Source organism: Rana temporaria, chromosome 4 (assembly GCF_905171775.1).
Source record: "Rana temporaria chromosome 4, aRanTem1.1, whole genome shotgun sequence".
NCBI classification, from domain to species: Eukaryota; Metazoa; Chordata; class Amphibia; order Anura; family Ranidae; genus Rana; species Rana temporaria.
Window position 1 is genome coordinate 49,115,324 of NC_053492.1, and position 21,264 is coordinate 49,136,587.

Below are 21,264 nucleotides of genomic sequence, written 5' to 3' on the forward strand. Positions count from 1 at the left end.
CGTGAAATATTCGCTAAAATCGAATATTCGTGATATTTTATCAAATTGTTTTTTTTCGAAATTTCGCTAATGCGAATGCGAAATTGATTGCGAAATTCTGAAACATTCAATTTCACCTGCCCTTTGGAAAAAGTGTGGTTTTACGTAATGGACCCTGCAACTAACAACAAGGTATTAGTAAAATAAATACATTATTATATAGATTTGAGGGTTTACTTTGACCAATTTGTATATTGATTAGTTTAATAAATATTGAATAACCATAGATTTGGAAAATACAGATCTCTCCTCTAGACTGACCTGTATTGAGTTAGGTAAAGATCAACCGCACACTGGGGCCCCTGATTCTGTTGAGTTAAAAAAAAGCCAAGTAAACCGTTTACGTTGACATCTCTTAAATGTCTTTATGTTAAACAGTTATTATTCTCATTAAAGAGGTGAAATACAAATGATGACACGGGACAAAAGATGGAAAATTCTTTGAAGATGTGATACACTGGAAAAACGCACAGAAACACTCCACTCTCTCTAGCCACCTTGTGAATCTGCACTGAAAAACTGCTGGGAGTGATCTTATATACTGGTCGTGCAGGCAGGTTCCTATTGGTTGCTATGGAGGTTGCTAACCTCTGACAACTGTGGTAGGAGAACTCTGATTGGCTCTGATGCAAAAGAAGGGCGGAGAAAGTATTCGCGAATAATCGTAATACGAATATTCGCGATAGCGAATATTCGTCAACATAAAAGGATCGCCTCAGCTTAGCTACTCGGCCCAGGGTCTCTAATCATACCAGCAATGCTTTTAGACGTCGATGGAGATCACTAGGATGTGATCTGTTTTAAAAATAAATTTGAAAAAATGCGAATATTCGTAATAGCGAATTTTGGCCGCGATATTCGAGTTATTCGCGAATATTCGAATATGCAATATTCGTAACGAATATTCGCAATACGAATATTCGTGAGCAACACTAGTAATAATTATATTCATAAATTATAATTATTAGTCAACCAACATTAGAATTCTTCTATAGCCTATGGGCGGAGCATTTGACCGGAAATGTACGTTTGCGGCGTCGTACAGTTTAGCTGCTTCGTCGACTTCTTAGAACTTTTGACAGACACCATAAGCCTTCAATGACAAATTCGACATTTATATGTTTTTTCGCTGATTCGTCAAATCTTTGTCGTTCATGTCAAATGATCTACGCCAACACTGTCTCTATATTGTCAAATTTTTTCTCTCTATGTCGAATCTTTCCTCTCTATGTAGAATAATCTGGGACTAATAGAGTTAGGTTAGGCACATTCAACCACAGGTTCAATAGACACAGATTGCTATTGTCAGTGTCATGTACAATCTTCTATCTATATCGAACTGTTGTAGCACTGAAAACGAAAATAAAGCATTCTTTTATGTCAGATCTTTCGGATTTCGGATTCTGCACGTTTGTTTCGTTTGTTAAAACGATAACGAAAATACCCGAAATTCGGACGAAAATTAATTTAGATGAAAACAAATACACATGTCTAATCTATGTACATTACAAGGATTAGAATAACCTTTGTTGCAGATTCCTACCTTTTGTTATTCTGAAGAAATCCATGTGTTCTCCTTTGTGCCTCTGTGTTGAGTAGGTCTAATGGGAGTGGTTTCATAATTATCAGCTGTGCACCAGCAGACCACTAATGAGGAAAGCTAATGAGCCTGCATCCCTTTAGACGTGTTCCTATTGCGACTATCTCACCAAAAATGACTTTTTTGTTGCAGGGGATGCCTGAAATCTGACTTGTATCTTAAGCAGACTTGTGGGTAAATTGGTGAGCCAATCACACAAGCAGGAAATGATGTTTCTGGGGAGTGGTCAGTACACACACTGAGGTAGATTCAGAGAGGAGATACGCCGGCGTATCTTCTGATACACTGTCGTATCTCTGAGTCCGGCCGGTCGTATCTATGCACCTGATTCATAGAATCAGTTACGCATAGATTTCCCTAAGATCCGACCGGCGTAAGTGTCTTACACCGTTGTATCTTAGGCTGCATATTTACGCTGGCCGCTAGGTGGCGCTTCCGTAAAGCCCAATTTATTAGTCCTTTCCTCAAAACGGCGCTTCCGTATAGTTACGCGATGAAGATGCTAATTAGGTAGATACGCCGATTCAGAAACGTACGTCCGGCCGGCGCATTTTTTTACGTTGTTTACGTTAGGCTTTTTTTGGCGTAAAGTTACCCCTGCTATATGAGGCGTAGCTAATGTTAAGTATGGACGTCGTTCCTGCGTCGAGTTTTGAAAATTTAACGTCGTTTCCGCAGTACGTAAGTTACGTTCACGTCTAAAGCAATGACGACTTGCGGCGTAATTTCGAGCATGCGCACTGGGATTTTTTCATGAACGGCGCATGCGCAGTTCATAAAAAACAACAAATACGTGGGGTCACAGTTAATATACATAAAACACGCTCACATCATCCCCATTTGAATTAGGGGGGCTTACGCCGGACCAAATACATTACGCCGCCGTAACTAAGGGCGCAAGTTGTTTCTGCATACGTAACGCCCGCCCATAGATAGACCATTCTATCTGAATCCGGGTCACGCGGTCTATGAAGGCACGTCAATGCATAACACTTTTTTTTAAAACAGAACACTTTGAAAAGTGAATGTTAGTAAATTAGGTTAATCTGTTCAATGAATATTGTGAGAGGGAAATAAAAAAGTAATACAAATATATAATATAATTATAATATATAATATATAAATATATTAGTAATATATAAATATATAATAAAATAAAAACACATGTGCACCTTTTTTTTTTATCTTTGATTTGCACAGAGCACATACAATTTTCAAAGTGAACAGTCACTTAGCTAAGTGAATAGCTTCTATTCTAATAAAATCCATAGTCAGAGATAGAGAGATCAGTGATCTCTGTGAGAGGAAATAAATACCTGTACATGTTACGCTTAAACAACACCTAGGTTTAAAGGTATTGTTAAGTATGTGGAGCACCTGGAGCACTCAAGTGAGGAAAAAATAGACAATTTGGGGTTGATTTACTAAAGGGAAATCAACTCTGCACTACAAGTGCATTGCAAGTGCACTTGTAAGTGCAGTCGCTGTAGATCGCTGTAGATCTAAAGGGAAGCTCTGAAATTAGGGGAAGCTCTGCTGATTTTATCATTCAATCATGTGCAAGCAAAAATGCTGTTTTTTATTTTCCTTGCATGCCCCCCTCAGATCTACAGCGACTGCACTTGCAGTTCACTTGTAGTGCAAAGTGGAATTGCCTTTCGTAAATGTAGCGCCTGTGTACTTTATAGTACCGGTGCTAGTTAAATTTAGAGGGAGATCAGAGTGTAGTTAAACTCTGATGCAAATTGTTGAGTGTAAAACAGGGTCTCTGTCTCAGCTTGGCTGTGCTGTAGGCTATTCTGTTGCACTGGGGTGTTCTTCCAATCCCGGTGCTGCAGGTGGCAGCAGTGAAGTCAAGGTTTGGGTGCTCTTTTCCAGCAGCCAATCAGGAAGGTTTGGCCTCGCTGTGTATGCTGGGGAGGGGTATTTATGGGCAGACGCCATTGGTTCTGGCTCTTCTTCTTTGAGTGTGGCACCCACCTTTAGGGTGACCACATCACGGCACCCTGGCGTTATAGCCTACCTGGCCGGGGCATGCGTGCCACGCGGTGTTCCTGGTTCCGGGACCATGTTGGTCCGGAGCATCTGAACAGCGACGGGGACCCAGTGAGTGACTGGATTCCCATCTTTGAGGATCCCAAGCTGTATTGCTGTTCGGTGGGGAGTCCGTCTGATGAGCGCCATTGAAAGGCTGGCGGTCCAAAAGGGCCTCGACAAACCACCGGGGATCAAGGTAGCCGGACACTGATGGATTGATCACCTGTCAGTCGGTACCTGGCGACAAGTTGAAGGAGATCCAGACGTAATTCATCTAAGGAGGATTACCTCCGTAACTACAAATCAGAGAGGGGCCTGTGGCAGAGGTATCTTTCTGAGGCTCACCAAGGAGGGTCTGTGGTAGAGGTGTCTCTCTGACGTTCACCAAGGAGGGTCTGTGGCAAAGACTTTTCCTCAAGTTCAAGTTCACCAAGGAGGGTCTGTGGCAGAGACTTTATCCTACAAATGTTCGAGTGATTCTCCGGCTGCCAGGTCAGTGAGAGAGACCTCTCCGGGTGCGCTAAGCCCACTCACATAGGAGTGGCGCAGAAAAGTGTTAGGCTTGGGAGCAGGACTGTTTCCCTATCATCACATCATAATCTTCTATTCTTTCTTTCTTCTTCAACTTTACTTTCCTCACCACATGTTTATTGTTTTTACCCGGCTGGGGAATAAAGAGCACAGCAAAGAGCACCTGTTGTGGACATTCCTTTACTTCTACCAAATGCAATATGCATCATTCACGCCTAGGAATTCGGGAGAGCCATGAGGTAAATGTGCCACCCAAAACAACCAGCAGCAGGTCCTCCGGGGGTAGTGCTACATAAATACACCCCTTGTGTGTGGGATGGAATCTGTAGGTGACCATATCCAAAGTAGTAGTAGTAAATGGCTTAAAGCTCCATGTGAATATATGTGAATATATCTGACCTAACTCACTGTATATAATGCATAGATTATAACTACTGTGTCACTATCAACAGTCACAAAAACACACATAAACCTCAGGACATTGGATCAGCTTGAACAAAAAAATCAAAGTCTTCTATTACATCAGGGGTCTCCAAACTACGGCCCTCCAGTTGTTCAGGAACTACGATTCCCATCATGCCTGGTTATGTCAGAGTTTTTCAATGCCTCATGGGACATGTAATTCCACAACAGCTGGAGGGCCGTAGTTTGGAGATCCCTGTATTACATATACGCAAACCATAAAAATAACCAGGAACTGTTGAGATGATAAACTGTTTGGTCAAGAGTTTCTAATACACTTAACCTCCTTAGCGGTATCCCTGAGCATGACTCGGGGTGGTTTTTCCATGCTAGGATCGGTATCCCTGAGTCATGCTCGGGGTAGATGTGCAGAGGGTGCAGCGGCGTGGCTTACCTCGCAGCATCCACAGACAAAGTTACTTACCTTGTTCCTGGATCCTGCGATGCATCCTCGCTGTGTGAGCGAGCGGGTCCTCGCTCGATTCACAGTGTCCCCGTGTGCCGCCGATCTCCGTTCCGTTACGATGCACGGGGGCAGAGAACGGCGCCAAATTCAAAAAAGTAAACAAACACGTTACATACAGTATACTGTAATCTTATAGATTACAGTACTGTATGTAAAAAATACACACCCCCCTTGTCCCTAGTGGTCTGCCCAGTGTCCTACATGTTCTTTTATATAATAAAAACTTTTCTTTCTGCCTGCAAACTGTAGATTGTCCATAGCAACCAAAAGTGTCCCTTTATGTCAAAAATGGTTTTAGAGCAGCTAGAAAACAGCGATAATAAATTATAATCACTTGCAGAATTGAGCGATAGCGATTTGTGGGAAAATTTGTCGTAAAAAAATAAAAGTAATGACAGCGACAATTCTGCAACTGAGAAAATTTCAGTGATTTTGAGTTGATTACACTATTGAATAATTTTTATTATAATTATATTATTATTTGTTATAATTATTTATAATTATTTATTATATTATAATTTATCATTTTGTTTTTAAAACAAATTCATACCTGGGATGCCTACTAGACTCTTGTTTGGTCAGATTTAAATGAGTTATTCCTAAGAATTGCAGGCCTACAGTATAAAACGCCAAATTTCCTTGCAAAATAATTGTACTGCTTTTGGTACGTAATTCCAGACAGAATCATACCGCCAGGGAGGTTAAAAAGTGCAGCAGTCAGAAGTATGTAATGTTCAATACAGTTTACAGAATGCAGCAGTCAGGACTAAAAAACAAACAGCACAGCTTACAGAGTGCAACAGTCAGGACTTTGTAAAGTACAGCAGAGCTTACAGAGTACTGAAATCAGTGTTTCATGAAATGTCTCCTTGTATTTGGTGGTCAGTGTAGGGCATGCTTACATTGGTGGCGAATGGTTAAGTGCCCAATTTTATTGGTGATCAGAGGGAAAGTGCCCCATTTTGATGGTAGCCGGAAAGGAAGTGTCTCGCTTGTCAGTGGTCAATAATGAAGCATTCTTATGTTGATGACAAATGGTGAAATTCTCCATTTGTTTGACGTTAAAATGTCCTCTGTGTTGGTTGTCAGTTATATATGTCCCACTTCATTGATGGCAATTGCTAAATTCCCCCCTACTTTGGTGGTCATTGAAAAATGCTTTTCATGTTGGTGGTTAGTGGTAAATTGTTCCCAGTTGCTTGTGGTCAGTATTTTGTGCTCAATTACATATTGATGGTTAGTGGTAAGGGCCTCCTTTTGGATTTAGCACACCTACAATATTTCTGCATATACCTTGGTGTGATAGATATAAGGATTACATAATTTTTAATCCAGTAAATTGCTTCTAATTTTCTTGGTGCTAAGTGTGTCCTTTCCTTGGAGATCAGTAGTAAAGTCCCCCTCACATTGGCGGTCATTGGGAGTTTAACTACCGATCATTGTTGTAATTGGATAATATCTTGAAAGCAGAGAAGCTTCAAAGGTGTCATCCTTCCAACTTAGTAGTACTGCAAAAGGGTGAGCTTTACTGATTATTTTATCTCACTGCAAAGATAGCCCACACATTCATTATTTTTTTGGTTAAATGAAAAACAATGATCCGATTCTCCCAGACTGACATTCGATGGGGATGGGGGAAACAGTTAAACTTCAAATGAGACAAAGAAGGTGGCCTAAATGCCCACCTTCAAACTATAGCCGTCCCCTGCAGTACCTGTTCTCTGCCACAAGAATAATTTGGGGTTGAATGACATCCGGCATCATCTAATCCACTTGCTATAAGACCAGGCTGTCATGGACGTGATCTCAGGGGGAGGAGGGGGGACATGTCATCATACTGGGGGTTTAAAAACTGATATGGCCACAAGGTTTGAGAATATTCCCATCTGGGATTATTGGTCCCCTCCATGTGGTCCCTATGTACACATGTTGCTGTCCTGGTGGTCCTCTTGGTCCTTTTTGGTGAAGAGTAATGCATCTTGGTTTTAACATTGGCCGATATCCTGTATGTGTACTTACATCACTATACAGCTATAGAGTATACTCTTAGCCCTGAAGAAGATATTATTTAAAACGCGTAGGGTGTTTCCCAGCTATAGGATACTATACAAAGATATTAAGTCTAGCAGTGTTTACATGGTCCCTCCTGGGGTCCTGCAAACTGCATAATGTATAAAATGTTATTATGGTGTACAAAATGTCAGCTGCTGTGAGGTTTTAATTGTTTTTTATGATGTAGAAATAAAAGTATATGTTTTATGAAATACGATGGAAGATATTTGCCTTTAAAGTCACAATGGAAATGGTTTTTGGCGTTCGATAGATATAGAGATGTTGGCAAAATAATTTGTCTAGTTCCTCTATCTTTAAGTCATTCTCTGCCACAAGAGTTCTTTAGGGTTGAAGGACATCCAGCATCACCCAGCCTACTTTCTGTAAGCCCGGGCTGTCATGGGCATGCCGGGATGGTGAAGGGGCATGGCACCATTCCTATCTGGGCTTACAGTACTCCAGAAGGAAACAAAATAATAATAAAAAAAAGTATTAACAGTGAAACAAGCTTAGGCTGTAATACTCACCATGAGTACAAAGCATTACCTCTTCTCTTCCACAAGCTGCCACCAGCTTTCTGGGTTGAATGATGCCCCATGTAATTCAGTCAACTTTATCCAAACCCAGGTTGTCATGGACGCACCTTCTGTGGGCACGTTATTACACCTACCTAGGCTCGAAGCTCACACACCATTAAAGTGGAAGTAACGTCCTATACTAAAGCCTCGTACACACGATCTGATTGTTGGCAGGGGATTGTGTGATGACAGACTGTTGGCCTAAAATCTGACCATTAGTACGCTCCTTCGGACAATTGTTGTCCAATTTTCGACCAACAAATGTTGGATGTCAGGCTAGTAAATTGTCGGTGGACAACGGTCTGTTGTCAGATTTCCATATCGTCTGTACAAAGTCCATCACACAAAAGTCCAAAGTACAAACATGCATGCTCGGAATCAATGCTCACAAAACGCGACATTAGCAGAAGGTGCCCAAAGGGTGGCACTCAAGAGCTGAAATTCTACGTAGTACGTCACTATGTTTGTAGGCCGTTAATTGTGTGTTAGTATGCAAGACAAAATCCAGGCACATGTCCTTTGGACAAAAGTCTGACGCTCGGTTGGCCAAAAATCGGATCGTGTGTACGAGGCTTAAGGCTTACCTGTAGGTACAGTGAACATCTCTAAACTTGCACTGTTTAGGAAATATTCTCACAGCTGGTGACTTCAATGGCGCATGTGCTCTGAAGGGAGGGTGTACCCGTGCCATACCTTTAGAGCTTTGTACTGGAGCTAGAGCTCCTGCTCGCATGCGTGGGAGTAATCTCATTGCAGACTCGAGGTATATGAATGCTCAGGGGCCGCGATGACGTCACTCCCATGCATACACTCTGGAGCTCCAGATCCGGCACACAGGAGGGAAGACCGGATGAAGATGGAAGCACCAGGAAGCCATGACAGCGCTGCGCTGGAGGGCTTTGTACATAATGTACTAGTATGATGCATACTAGTACATTATGACTTAACTCTGCAAGGGGTACTTCTGGCGGTTTACTACCATTTTAAGTAGCCATAAATAATTAGGAGTAAAAAGGGGAGAGGGAGGGTAAAAAGTAGGGGGATAATGGAGCTGGGCTTTAAAACTTGCAAACTTCTTAAAGAACTTCTTCCAAACAATGTTGACAACTTCTAACCCTGTTACAGAAATGAATAGTGAGCAAAAGAGTGTGAATTTCCTGTAAACCATAAGCTGTATAGGCTGCTGCACTGTACATATCCATGGTTGTGCCTTTGGCAATGAGAGCAGGCAATCTCATCAATTATTGCGGTGCTGCAGATCTGCACTGGAGCTGTCGGAACAATCAGATAATACATTTTGGTCACTTATTTATTCTGTCTTGTCTTGTAATCCTATGTGGAGCACCGCACGTTGGACTAGGGAGCCCATATGGTTACTGGATGCAGCTACAGTTATTTAGCAATATATTATTTACTAACAGTGAGTGCCTGTATAGAAGACTAATTAATAAAATATATTAATTTACATGGTGCTGCTATTATGTGCTGTGATGTTCGCATTCACACTGCAGGATTCTGGTGTCAGTCCTTACAGTGTTAAACAGACAAAGTTCCCTTTGGATCCTCAGATTCAAGCGTAGGCCTTTTATGTGTATCTTTATTTGTTGTCTAACACATCTAAGTGCATTGATAAAGATCTTAGTGGGAAATCGCTGAAAATTAATGAATAGCTTAATCCGATACTAGAAATGTAGTTTTTGATGCAGTATAATTAAAGTATTACTCATGCCTAATATTTTGGCACCGTTCCCCATATCTAGAGTTAAAAAAGTCACTTTTGGCAGTGTTGATATTAAAGCTTATCTAACCCAAAAACAATGTAATATAAAACTGTATTATGGATCTTACTGGTCCTTAGATGAAGTGGCTGCATTACTATCCTACTTACAGTGGTTGAAATGAAAAATGAACAGAGCATATCCCTCTATAGTGTATACTCACCTCAATCCAAAGCACCTAGTGTACTTTCTGACTTTTTTCTCTTTGCTATACTATCTGCATGAGTCACTTCTGAAAGTCCACGCTGATACTGCAGAATGCCCCCCCCCCCCCCAGGCACATAGGGCCAGATTCACATAGAACTGCGGCAGCGTAACGTATCGTAGATACGTTACACCGCCACAAGTTTTCATCGCAAGTGCCTGATTCACCAAGCACTTGCATGAAAACTTACACCGGCGGCCTCCGGCGTAAGCCCGCGTAATTCAAAGGGGTGCCATTTAAATTAGACGCGCTCCTGCGCCAGACCTACTGAGCATGCTCCGTTTCAAAATTCCCGCCGTGCTTTGCACGAAGTGACGTCATTTTTTCGAAGGGCGACGTGCGTAGCGTACTTTCGTATTCCCAGACGTCTTACGCAAGAATTTTTTTTTTCAATTTCGACGCGGGAACGACGGCCATACTTTAAACAGCCCATACGTGGGCTGTGTAAAGTTAGGGCAGGTAAAACGACGACTAAAATTGCGACAGGAAACTAGACTAGCGACGACGTACCGAACGCGAAAAGACGTCGTGGATCGCCGTAAAACCTCATTTGCATACCCGACGCTGGAATACGATGCGAACTCCACCCAGCGGCGGCCGCGGTATTGCATCCTAAGATCCGACAGTGTAAAACAATTACACCTGTCGGATCTAAGGGCTATCTATGCGTAACTGATTCTATGAATCAGTCGCATAGATACTCTGAGAGATACGACGGAGTATGTGAGATACTCCGTCGTATCTTTGCTGTGAATCTGGCCCATAGCTTGTAATTGACAGCCTCAACTCTGCATGTTTCCCTATGATAAAATCCACACCATGTCAGCCCTACAATATATACCCACAGAAGGCCCAGTGAAGCTCTGCCCCCAACGCAATGAATGGATGGCTGGCGTGCACCACAAGTCCCCAACACATCCGGATGACATAATGCATCAAGCCAAACCGTGTCTGTCCTCTATTTTGCCCTACTGGGGTCCCGTTTGGCTCCACCTCCTCAGCTCCCGGATGAGACACCTGCTGCTGCCTCTGGGAACCGCACACCTGCTGTTTTGGCCCTATTTAGTGGTGAGTATGGAAACCTATACCACGGCTCCCTATACCTTATGCTATACCTTATGCTCATTTTCACCAACATTATACCACATACCTACCTTTATTTTTCCATCCTAGGTAGAGTTGCACACGCATCCACCACTGAAGAGAAAGCTGGGTCTCGCGAAACATGTCATGTTGGGTACATCAGATGCCTGTGTATCACATGTCTTTTACTATACATGTACCAATTGTCTATTTATATGTATGTTGTTTTATAAATGGCCACTGTTGATGGTATCTATGCATGCATTGCATTACTCCTATCTGAATAAACACATCTACTTTATACTGCATTTACTGCTACTATGTTTATTGGCCCAATGGTGTCCACCTCATTTAAAGTCCCAAAGGGCGAATCTCTTTTGTTGCATATTATAGGGATGGAGGTGGGTCACCGGTGACACCAGATCCCCTTTATTTTATAATATTGAAGGGTTTACAACCACTTTTTCAGTTTCCGGCTTTTTCAGTTTTTTAACCTGGTGGTCCTGCAAAAAAAAAAAAACTTGTTAAAGGGTGACAACACTCACTTACCTTGTTATTCTATGTAGGTGTAGAGCTAACACCCTGTGCTGTTTTCCTGATTTGGGCTACATGCACCTCCTCCTCCCTGTCAGGATCACTTAAGTTCTCCTGCTCCTCATACCAGCATCTGGGTTTTGGCTGTTGCATTCTCCCTGTCTGTGTCCACCTGCTGGGTGATTGATGTGGTTAGTCACCTGTTATAACCAAGACAAAAGCTCTGTCCTTTGCTTGTGATAGCAAATGATACCTGTGTTGTTCCTGATCGAGCTCCCTGTCTGTCTGCCCTGCTTCACTAGTTTGGATTTCCATGTCTATGACTTCAGACCGGATTATTAGACTATTCCTTGAACTCAGCCTGCCTTTTACCTGGACTGTCATTAAACCACACTACTAGTCTGCTAACTGCAAGTATATATATATATATATATATATATATATATATATATATATATACAGGGCCGCCATCAGGGGGGGTACAGGCATTACACCTGTAAGGGGCCCGATGGTCCACAGGTGCCCGGCTGGCCTCCCTCCCTTTTTTTTTTTTGCATTACACCTGTAAGGGGCCCAATTTTCCCCAGGGCCCCTTACAGGCCTGGCCGCCCCCCCCGCCTGATGGTCCCCAGGGCCCCCCTCTTATTATCTTGCGTCAGGAGAGAAGAGATTGCACTTGTTTTTTTTCATCATCCCCCCCCCCCCCCCGGTTCTCTGCTCCAGGGGTGCCCTGCCTAAAGCTCTGTAAGGGGCCCCAACATTTGTAATGGCTGCCCTGTATATATATATATCCACTGATCGGGTAAGTTACTCCTTTTGTACCTGTGTAATTCCTGGAGCAGTGTCATGGTGGGCTCCCAATGATTCACCAATATACTTGAATAGAAGAAAAAACGATCTCCAATGCAAAAATGTTTTACTGAAGTATCTTCATAACATGTACCATAACAGCTACTGTGCAGTACTGTGTAGTTTCGAGCATACCATGCTCTTCACAGAGCACACAGAGCTTGATGAAGAGCATGTTATGCTCAAAACTGCACAGTAGCTGTTATAGATACTTCAGTAAAAAAAAAATATATATATATATATATATATATATATATATATATATATATATATATATATATATATATATATGTGGCTGCCCTGTAGTGCCCTCCGATGTAGGTGCTAGTGAGTGCATATTGTTTTTGGGAGTCTGTGCTTAATAGGGAGATAGCTAGGCAAACTTTAGATGCTGTCGGCTTAACAGAGAGCTGCGTGTGTTTGGTAGAGTCTGCTCAGTGTTCTCTGGTGCTGCTCATGCTGTCTTGGAGATTTCCCACTGGTCCAATGGTGATGAGACATATTGGACAGTGAGTGGAAACCTAGCAGGTAAGATCATGGCTGTATATACAGCCCTGGCTAATTAGCAGGGGGTGTGCCCCAAGGAATGCTGGGTAGCTGTATTTAAATCTGGAGAGCACATGGGCTCAGGTACCAGTCCTACTCTGAGAGCCGTCCAGGTGGGGAGTAGGTTGCTGCCTCTTCCCAGCACATGCTGCCATGCGGGTGGTTGACATGCGGGCCTGACACATTTAAGTTACAACCCATGGTTTCTTTGCAAGCTGACTGAAGGAGGATGTCCACGGATCTAATCTGGTTACTGGTAGAGAGTGTCGCTTGGAAGTTGGAAGGAGGTTACCAGCTGTTCCTGGACATTTTGTGAGAACAGATCATCTAAAGGGATCTCTGAGACTGTGTGTTACTGAAATCCCCCTCTTGGTTTTAGAAGTCAGCATACTGAGTGTGTGAGTTAAAGGGGACACTGGCTAGACAAAGTCCACAAGTTCCTTCTGCTACAAAGGGACTTGTTTATTCCATACAGATGCTGTATGGTACTGCAGGCAATCTGCTATACAGTTCTATTGAGAAGTTGTCCTCACTTGTGCATAGTTAAATTGGAGTTTCCTACTAATTCCCTTCTCCTATCCAAGTTCTCCAAATAAAACATAAAAACACATCCCCTAGACTGGCAGTAGCAGCTGGTGCTCAACATTTTTGGGGGGTGCAAACAAACGAAAACAAACAAACAATTGCAGCCTCACTGTGCCCATCAAATGCAGCCACTGGGCCCATCAAATGCAGCCACTGTGCCATCAATTGTCACCACGTTGCCATGCCATCAAACGCAGCCACTGTGCCATGCCATCAAACGCAGCCACTGTGCCCATCAATTGTCGCCACTGTGCCCTTTAATTGTCACCGCTCTGCCCTGTAATTGTTGCCACCGTGCCCTATAATTGTCGCCACTGTGCCAATTGTTGCCACTGTGCCCTTTAATTGTCACCACTGTGCCCTTTAATTGTCGCCACTGTGCCCTTTTATTGTCACCACTGTGCCAATTGTCACCACTGTGCCCTGTAATTGTCACCACTGTGCCAATTGTCGCCACTGTGCCAATTGTCACCACTGTGCCCTTTAATTGTCGGCACTGTGCCAATTGTCGCCACTGTGCCCTGTAATTGTCGCCACTGTGCCCTGTAAAATGCTGCCCCCCCGCCCGGCACTTACCTTTCTGGGGTCAGCCATCCTCCTTCCACTGTCTTCTCCCGCCCTCGGTGACGCTTCAGCCTAACAAGGAACTCGACGAGGAAAACAATGTTTTTCGCCCGTCGAGTTCCTCGGTCGTGTGTACGAGGCTTAAGACCCAGTAAGGATGACAAGGTTAAATACTGAGCTCAGCAACGTGTGTGTTATGACTGGTGATACAGTGATTTTTTAAAACCATTTGCCTACATGCTAGCAGAGGACGCTGTCTGGCAGCATTTCGTTGTACTAAAGTTGTAGTAAAGTTGACGCCTGTTAAAGCTACACCCAAAGCTGAGTAGCTTTTTAGCGCCCACCTACCCCCCCTTAAGCTCCCCAACCTGAAGTAAATATTACCTGAAGTAAAAGGTGTCTTCTGGTCAGTACCATAACAGCAGGTTCTTCAGGCTTCTGCTGTTTTCTAGTGGTGTGCCGTATTCATTTTTTTTTTTTTTTCCCTGTTGAAAAGCCTGTGGCGTGCAAAACACAACCCAAAAACTCCACCCGTGGCAGGGAAAACTGTGCACACACATAAAGAGTGACATCACAAAAAACTACGAAGGGTGCATACGTCAGTGGTCCTCCGAAGAGGACCCGTCTCTGATCCCCCGGGGCGTTAGGCTCCTGACAGGGAAAAGAGTTACTGTGGTCCATACAGCCGAAGCCATATGGACCCATCTTGGTCCAAGCAGCCGAAGCCATAAGGACCCAACATCCTCAGAGGGACTGCCGAAACAGAACCCTCCTCGGTGAGGCTCCCCCGAAGGGAGACCCCATGAGAGCCGGTGAACCTAACCAGAAGGCCGAGTCCACCAACTCCCAAGACTTTCAGAGACCGGCCCGAGGACCAGCACGCTTCTCGCCACACATAAAGTGCCAAGCACCAAACAAAAAAAGTGACAAAACAAACAAACACGGGGAAAAAGGAAAGTGGGGAGAAGGAAGATGGGAGAGTGAGGTAAAGTGACCAATGTGCAATACATTGGCCGGCCCTCCGGCCAGGAAACAAAAATTCCTCTGGTCCTAGCCAAAAGGCCCGGCCCTAGAGGCAGGTGTGAAAAGTGTGTTGTGGAGATCAGTGACCTGAAGGTGCCACACGATGAGTGCCCCTCAAACACTCGTGCAATGTATGGCACCCCTGGACTGCCACTCCAGGGGCACAATCTCCACAGGCTTTTCAACGGTCCCTAGCCCCCGGTCCGGGCTGGCAGCACCCTTCCCAGCCAGGAAGGTGGGAGAAGAGGTCGGGGAGAACCCACCTAAGCAGGCTCTACCCACAACCCCTATCTCTCCTGTGCCGTATTCATTGCTACCGAAAACAGTGCTCATGTGTATAAACTTTTCTCTGCAGCATTCTGTTATGTGCCTATGATACATGATGGCACACCTTCTGGGGCCTGAACTCATGGGAAGTGGGTTGAAGGTGCTTGGAATTATTTAGTCCAGGAGAGGACTTGCAAACAAACATTAAGGCGGACATACAGTAGATGGCTGTGGTATGCAGATGAGTAGCCAGTAGAGTTGGGTTTTAAATGGTTGACTTTTTTACGTGTTTTGACATTTTGCATTTGACAATTCACACACACAGTTCATCTATCAATCTGCCAGCCATCCAGACACTTTGACTTTTTCCACGTTGGCAAAAGGCCTTGACTTTTTCCAAAGGGCTTGCAGTCTACAAGCTCCTATCAAAAAGCTGTGCACCAAGCATGTATTCCCGGACCTTTCACTTTCACACCCTATTGCAAAAACCCCAAGGCCTTGGAACAATTTTCAAGAAGAAAAAATGAAAAGGTTATGTGCTACTGTAGTTGTTACACTGTCCCATATGTTACATACCTGAGTGTGTCGAGACTATGAGGCTAAAATACTAAAGGAGTACCGGCAATTTATGTAGCAAAGAGATGTTTTACTTTAACTTATTGTTCGAGGTTAAGTTGTGTTGTCTTAAATCATTCACGATCTGGCATTTGCCTGGCCAAAAGCACACCAGAATTTCGACGTAATTCCATCGGAGAAAAAAATAGAACATGTTCTATATTTAAACTATATTTAAACTCCGATGGAATTCATCGGAATTTCCGATGGAATTTATTCAATGGGGCATACACACGGTCGGAATTTCCTATGGAAAAAGTCCAACTGACTTTTCCCATCGGAAATTCCGATCGTGTGTACGCGACATTAGAGATACATCATAAAAACTTCAGCAAGGTTTTTAGGACACATTTCTTATGTCCAGATAATGCATATATATATATATATATATATATATATATATATATATATATTTTTTTTTCCTGGACATAATATATATTCATATGTAACCCCATTATTAACTCTTAGTTAACCCTATTTAGCCCTGATTAACTACTTCCTACTCTTTTATCCTTAGATTTTATATTTCTGCTGTTTTAATTCCTAGTGTCGCTTAACAAGAAAATATAAAATACATTTTAGTGTTAGTTTAAAGGGGACATATTATAGAATAAAATGTATAATTTTTATTTACAGTAAAAACTATTTTTAATTTCTTTATGTCTTTTTGTCTATAGATTCCATAGAAAAATTTTTTTTTTTTCAAAACAATATTGCCAAAAGAAAATATTGTTTTGTAATAGTTTTTTTCTCAATTAAACATTATGGGCCAAATCCTCAGAAAACTAGCGTAACTTAACTTTTCCGAGTTAAGTTACACGGCCTTAAAATTTCTACCTAAGTGCCCGATCCACAAAGCACTTACCTAGAAATTTCAGGCCGTGTAACTTAAGTGCCTCCGTCGCAAGGCGGTCCTCCTCTCCGGGGGGCGATTACAATTTAAATGAGGCGCGCTCCCGCGCTGGCCGTACTGCGCATGCATGTGACGTCATTTTCCAGATGTGCATCGCGAAAAATTACGTTACGTCGGGCTTTGTGTATTGCGACGGGACAATAAAGTTGCGTCGGGTAAAAAAAAAGTTACGCGCCGGGAAAAAAAATTCAAAATTTAAAAAAAATCGCGGCGATCGAAAAAAAGTTCTGTTTTTACAAGGTGTTACTAGTTTACACTTTGTAAAAGCAGAACTAATTTTACGTATGTAAAACGTAACTTACGCAGAAAACACAAAGCTAAAAAGCTTTGTGGATCTGCCTAAGTACTCATTTGCATACGCAAAGCGGCATTTCGACTCAAAATGCCCCCAGCGGCGGATGCGGTACTGCATCCTAAGATCTGACAGTGTATGTGTCTTACAGATGTCAGATCTTATGCCTATCTTTGGAAAAATCCTTTTGAGGATCAGATCCAAAGATAGGCACAGGGATACGCAGGCTGAACAGCAGTTCCGCCTGCGTATCTCCTTTGAGGATTTGGCCCTTTATGTATTACTTTGTATAAAGGTATAGAACAGCGTTACATCTAGTCACATACTAGTGGATATAAAATATAAGTGATAAAACAGTGCTAACAATACTCAAACTATATTGGAAATAATTCTTATTGTGAAAATAATGCAAATAGAAACATGTACAATAAAATACATACTATGGCCCAGATTCTCAAAGGCGTTACGCCGGGGCACCTTGATATGCGCGGCGCAATTGAACAGATGCACCGTCCTATCGGTGCGCCGTACCCACAGAACCAGGTACTCCAGAAATTAGTCTTGTTCCGATCGGCGCAACGTTTGTACGCCAGCGTAGCGTAGGCGCACATTTACGCCGAGAACGCCCAGCGCTCCCATTGATTTCATAATCAAATATGCAAATGAGGGATATACGGAGATTCCCGAACGTACGACCGCCCGACGCAGGCTACGAGCGGTGCGCGTAAGCTGTTCGTCCGGTGTAAACTTGCCCCTCATAAAAGCAGGGGCAACTTTGCACCAGACGTGTGCAGGTCAGCTGGAGAGCAGCTTTAGCAGCACCCTTACGGACGAGCTGAGCAACCACACTTGCAGGACAAGACTTCTGTATGCCAACATGCCAGGGGCAGGCATGGTCATAGCACAACTAGTGTGCGCCCAGGCGCTTAGAATGAGAAGGAGAAGGAGGAGGGCACGGCAGCGTTTTTACCGAACGCCATTAGACGTCTTGACCATCGGGGAAGCAGAGGTGTATCGCCTCTCCAGATTTAATACTCAAGCCATCCAGGAAATAACCACAATCCTGCAGGATGACCTTACCAGCCCAACACACCGCTCACATGCAGTGCAGCCACTGATCAAGGTCCTAGCAACACTCCACTTCCTGGCCACTGGATCTTTTCAGCGCACAAGTGGAGGTGTGGCTGGGATGTCACAAACCAGCTTGAGCAGATGTGTGCACCAGGTTGTCCCCGCAATCCTGAGACACATGTCCAACCAAATCGTCAGACCCACCCAGGAGGTCCAGCGGAATAAGGCAAGGGCAGATTTTGTCAGAATTGCAGGATTCCCACGCACCATCGGGGCCATTGATTGCACCCATGTGGCACTACAGCCCCCCCGTGACATAGAGCACCTATTCCGCAATAGGAAGCTCTGGCATTCTATCAATGTCCAGGTGATCGTGGATGCCCATGGCCTCATATGGCACGTCCTTGCCAAACACCCCGGATCCTGTCATGACAGCTTCATCTACCGCCAAAGCGACATCCCAATGGAGTTTGACCAGAACGTGTATGGGGACAGCTGGCTGGTTGGTGAGTGACATGGGTGTCAGGTATGACTGTCCCCCCCATGACGCAGACATTACGAGGGACACATGCATGACTAACATCCTCCTGTCTTTTCCCTTCCAGGTGACTCGGCATATGCACTTGGACCTCATATAATGACCCCATTCCGGAACCCACAAACCCCAGGAGAGGAAAACTACAATGCTGCACACATAAGTACCCGTGCAGTGGTGGAACGAACCTTTGGCCAAACGAAGTCCCGTTTCAGATGCCTGGATAAGTCTGGGGGGACCCTGTTGTATTCCCCAGACTTTGTGTGCCAGATCATCGGGGCATGTTGCATTCTGCACAACTTCACAGTGAGAAAGGGCCTGGAGATTGAACTACGTGATGACCTGAGCCCCCAACCCGACAATCCCCCCCTGCCTGAGGGTACCCCGTCTGCTGAGGGATCAGCAATCAGGAGATGCCTCGTTGAACGTCTCTTTGAACGTTAAACACACACATTAAAAATGGCACAATGTGAATGCACGCGTGCACACCACTGTGGTCCCTAGCACACACCCCCCACATGCACATCGAATTGGATTAGACCCAATCAAACCACATTGTTTTAGGGAGCAGTAACGCCGCGCCAAGGCTCCAATTATGTTACTGTACATTCATACACCTTTCACACGGCAGAGGGTGACACCCCTTTGCTGGCAGGAGTGTCAACCCCCCCCCCCCCATTCTCACACCAGTCACACTATTCTGCACGCCTCACCGTGTGCATTTGTCAAAAATAAATAAAAAACTCTTTACCAGAGCAATACTTAGAAAAATATAGAAAAAAACTCTTTACACGAGCAATAATCATCACGAAAAAATAACTAATTGGCCTGCCTTCGGCCACGGCCCCGGCCCCGGCTCCTCAACTGCCTGGTTGGGGGGGGGGGTTGCATCAGGCAGAGGAGCATCCACCGGGGCAGGAGGCCTCCCCTCTAATGCCACCGCTATCCTCCTCAGGAGGTTATTGGTCTCGGTTTGAACACCAACAATGGCAGCTGTGTGCCCCTGGACGGACTCATTTAGGGTCTGCACCTCTTTCACCAGGCTTGCTGTGGTGGTTTCGAGATCCCGCAAACATGTGATAATTGCAGTGGTGTTGCCTGCAATGTCCTGAATCACATCGGTGACATGTCCCCTCTCCCCAAGGCTGTCAGCCACTCGAGTGAAGTCCTGGCCCATCGCACCCATAAGGCGGGTCTGGTCTTCCTGCGCAGTGGTCAGGGTCACAGACAGCAACTCGGGTACCCCCCTGGTTCTCGGCGTTGACCTCCTTGGTCCACGAGAGGCTTCAGACCTGGCATAGGGGGAGGGATTAGATGGAGGGGGTGGGTTGGGGATGGAGACAGAGGGAGTGGCTGGGTTGGAAATGGAGTCCGAGGATATGGAAGATCGTGGGCTTGAGGTCCGGGATGGACCAGCCAAGCTTCCCAAATCCTCCATGAAAAGGGACAGTGACACCTCCTCCCCCAAATGCTCCGCATCCTGCAGAACCTCCTCAATGGAGGCGTGGCCACCACTCTCCTCCACCAATGCCGCTTGCCTTCCCTGGGGGTCAGGGGCATCTTCATCAGATGAAGATGGTGTGGGACGGGCAGGGACATCAGCATCAGGGGATGGTGTGGGACAGGCAGGGACATCAGCATCAGGGGATGGTGTGGGACGGGCAGGGGCACGAGACAGGCCAGCTTCATCCTGGACACCTGTGGATGACACAAAACATTCACATGTTGGTGGACCCACAAACTTGTCACATATTCCCTTCCTCCCCCCACACACATGCTACACACCAGATAGTTGAAATAAACACTTACCTGTCCTCAAGGGCGGATGAACAGAATCATAGCCCGGCATTCCCTCAACTTGCACCCTGGTAAGGCACCGGGCAACTACCTCCTCATCTGGTGTCAGACGGATCCTTGAGGCAGGTCCCCCACCAGTGCCCCTGGCATGCCTCGCCATGAGGGCCATCTTGTCCTTGACCCTCCTCCTAAGATCATTTATTTTTTTGCCTATATGATGGGGCCTCCTCGCCTCATTGCCCACAGCATTCACTTGATCCGTTATGCTCTGCAGGATCTCATCCCTTCGCCCCTTGCTTGTAGTTTTACTCCTGGACCCATGGAGGCGGTCATAGTGCCTCTCCATGCCTGCGAGAATGATGGCCCTCTCATCATGAGAGAAATTCTTTTTCCTTCTCCTTGTACGCTCAGCAGACATGGTAAAGCAATGCAAAAGTAAGCTCACCACCAACAGTAAACTAACAGGTGTACTTTTGCACACGATGGGCGCATGTCTGGGCGTATTTATGCACTTGGTTGGAGCAACTCGCCAATCGCGTTGTGCGCATGCGCATAGGGGCGGGGGACACCCGGTCACATGACGGCGCATGCACCGTCCGTTCAGACCATCATTTGCATAAGGTCACGGTTCATTTAAATGTATCACGCCCACTTCCTTCCTACTTTCACTTACGCCCACATACGCCCACGAATTTGCACTACGCCGGCGCAAATTCGAACGCCGGTGCTTCGGGAATACGGAGCTTACCTCTCTAAGTTAGGATGGCGTAGCGCATCTTGGATGCGCTACGCCCGCATAAGGATGCGCCGATATACGAGAATCTGGGCCAATGTGTGGAATA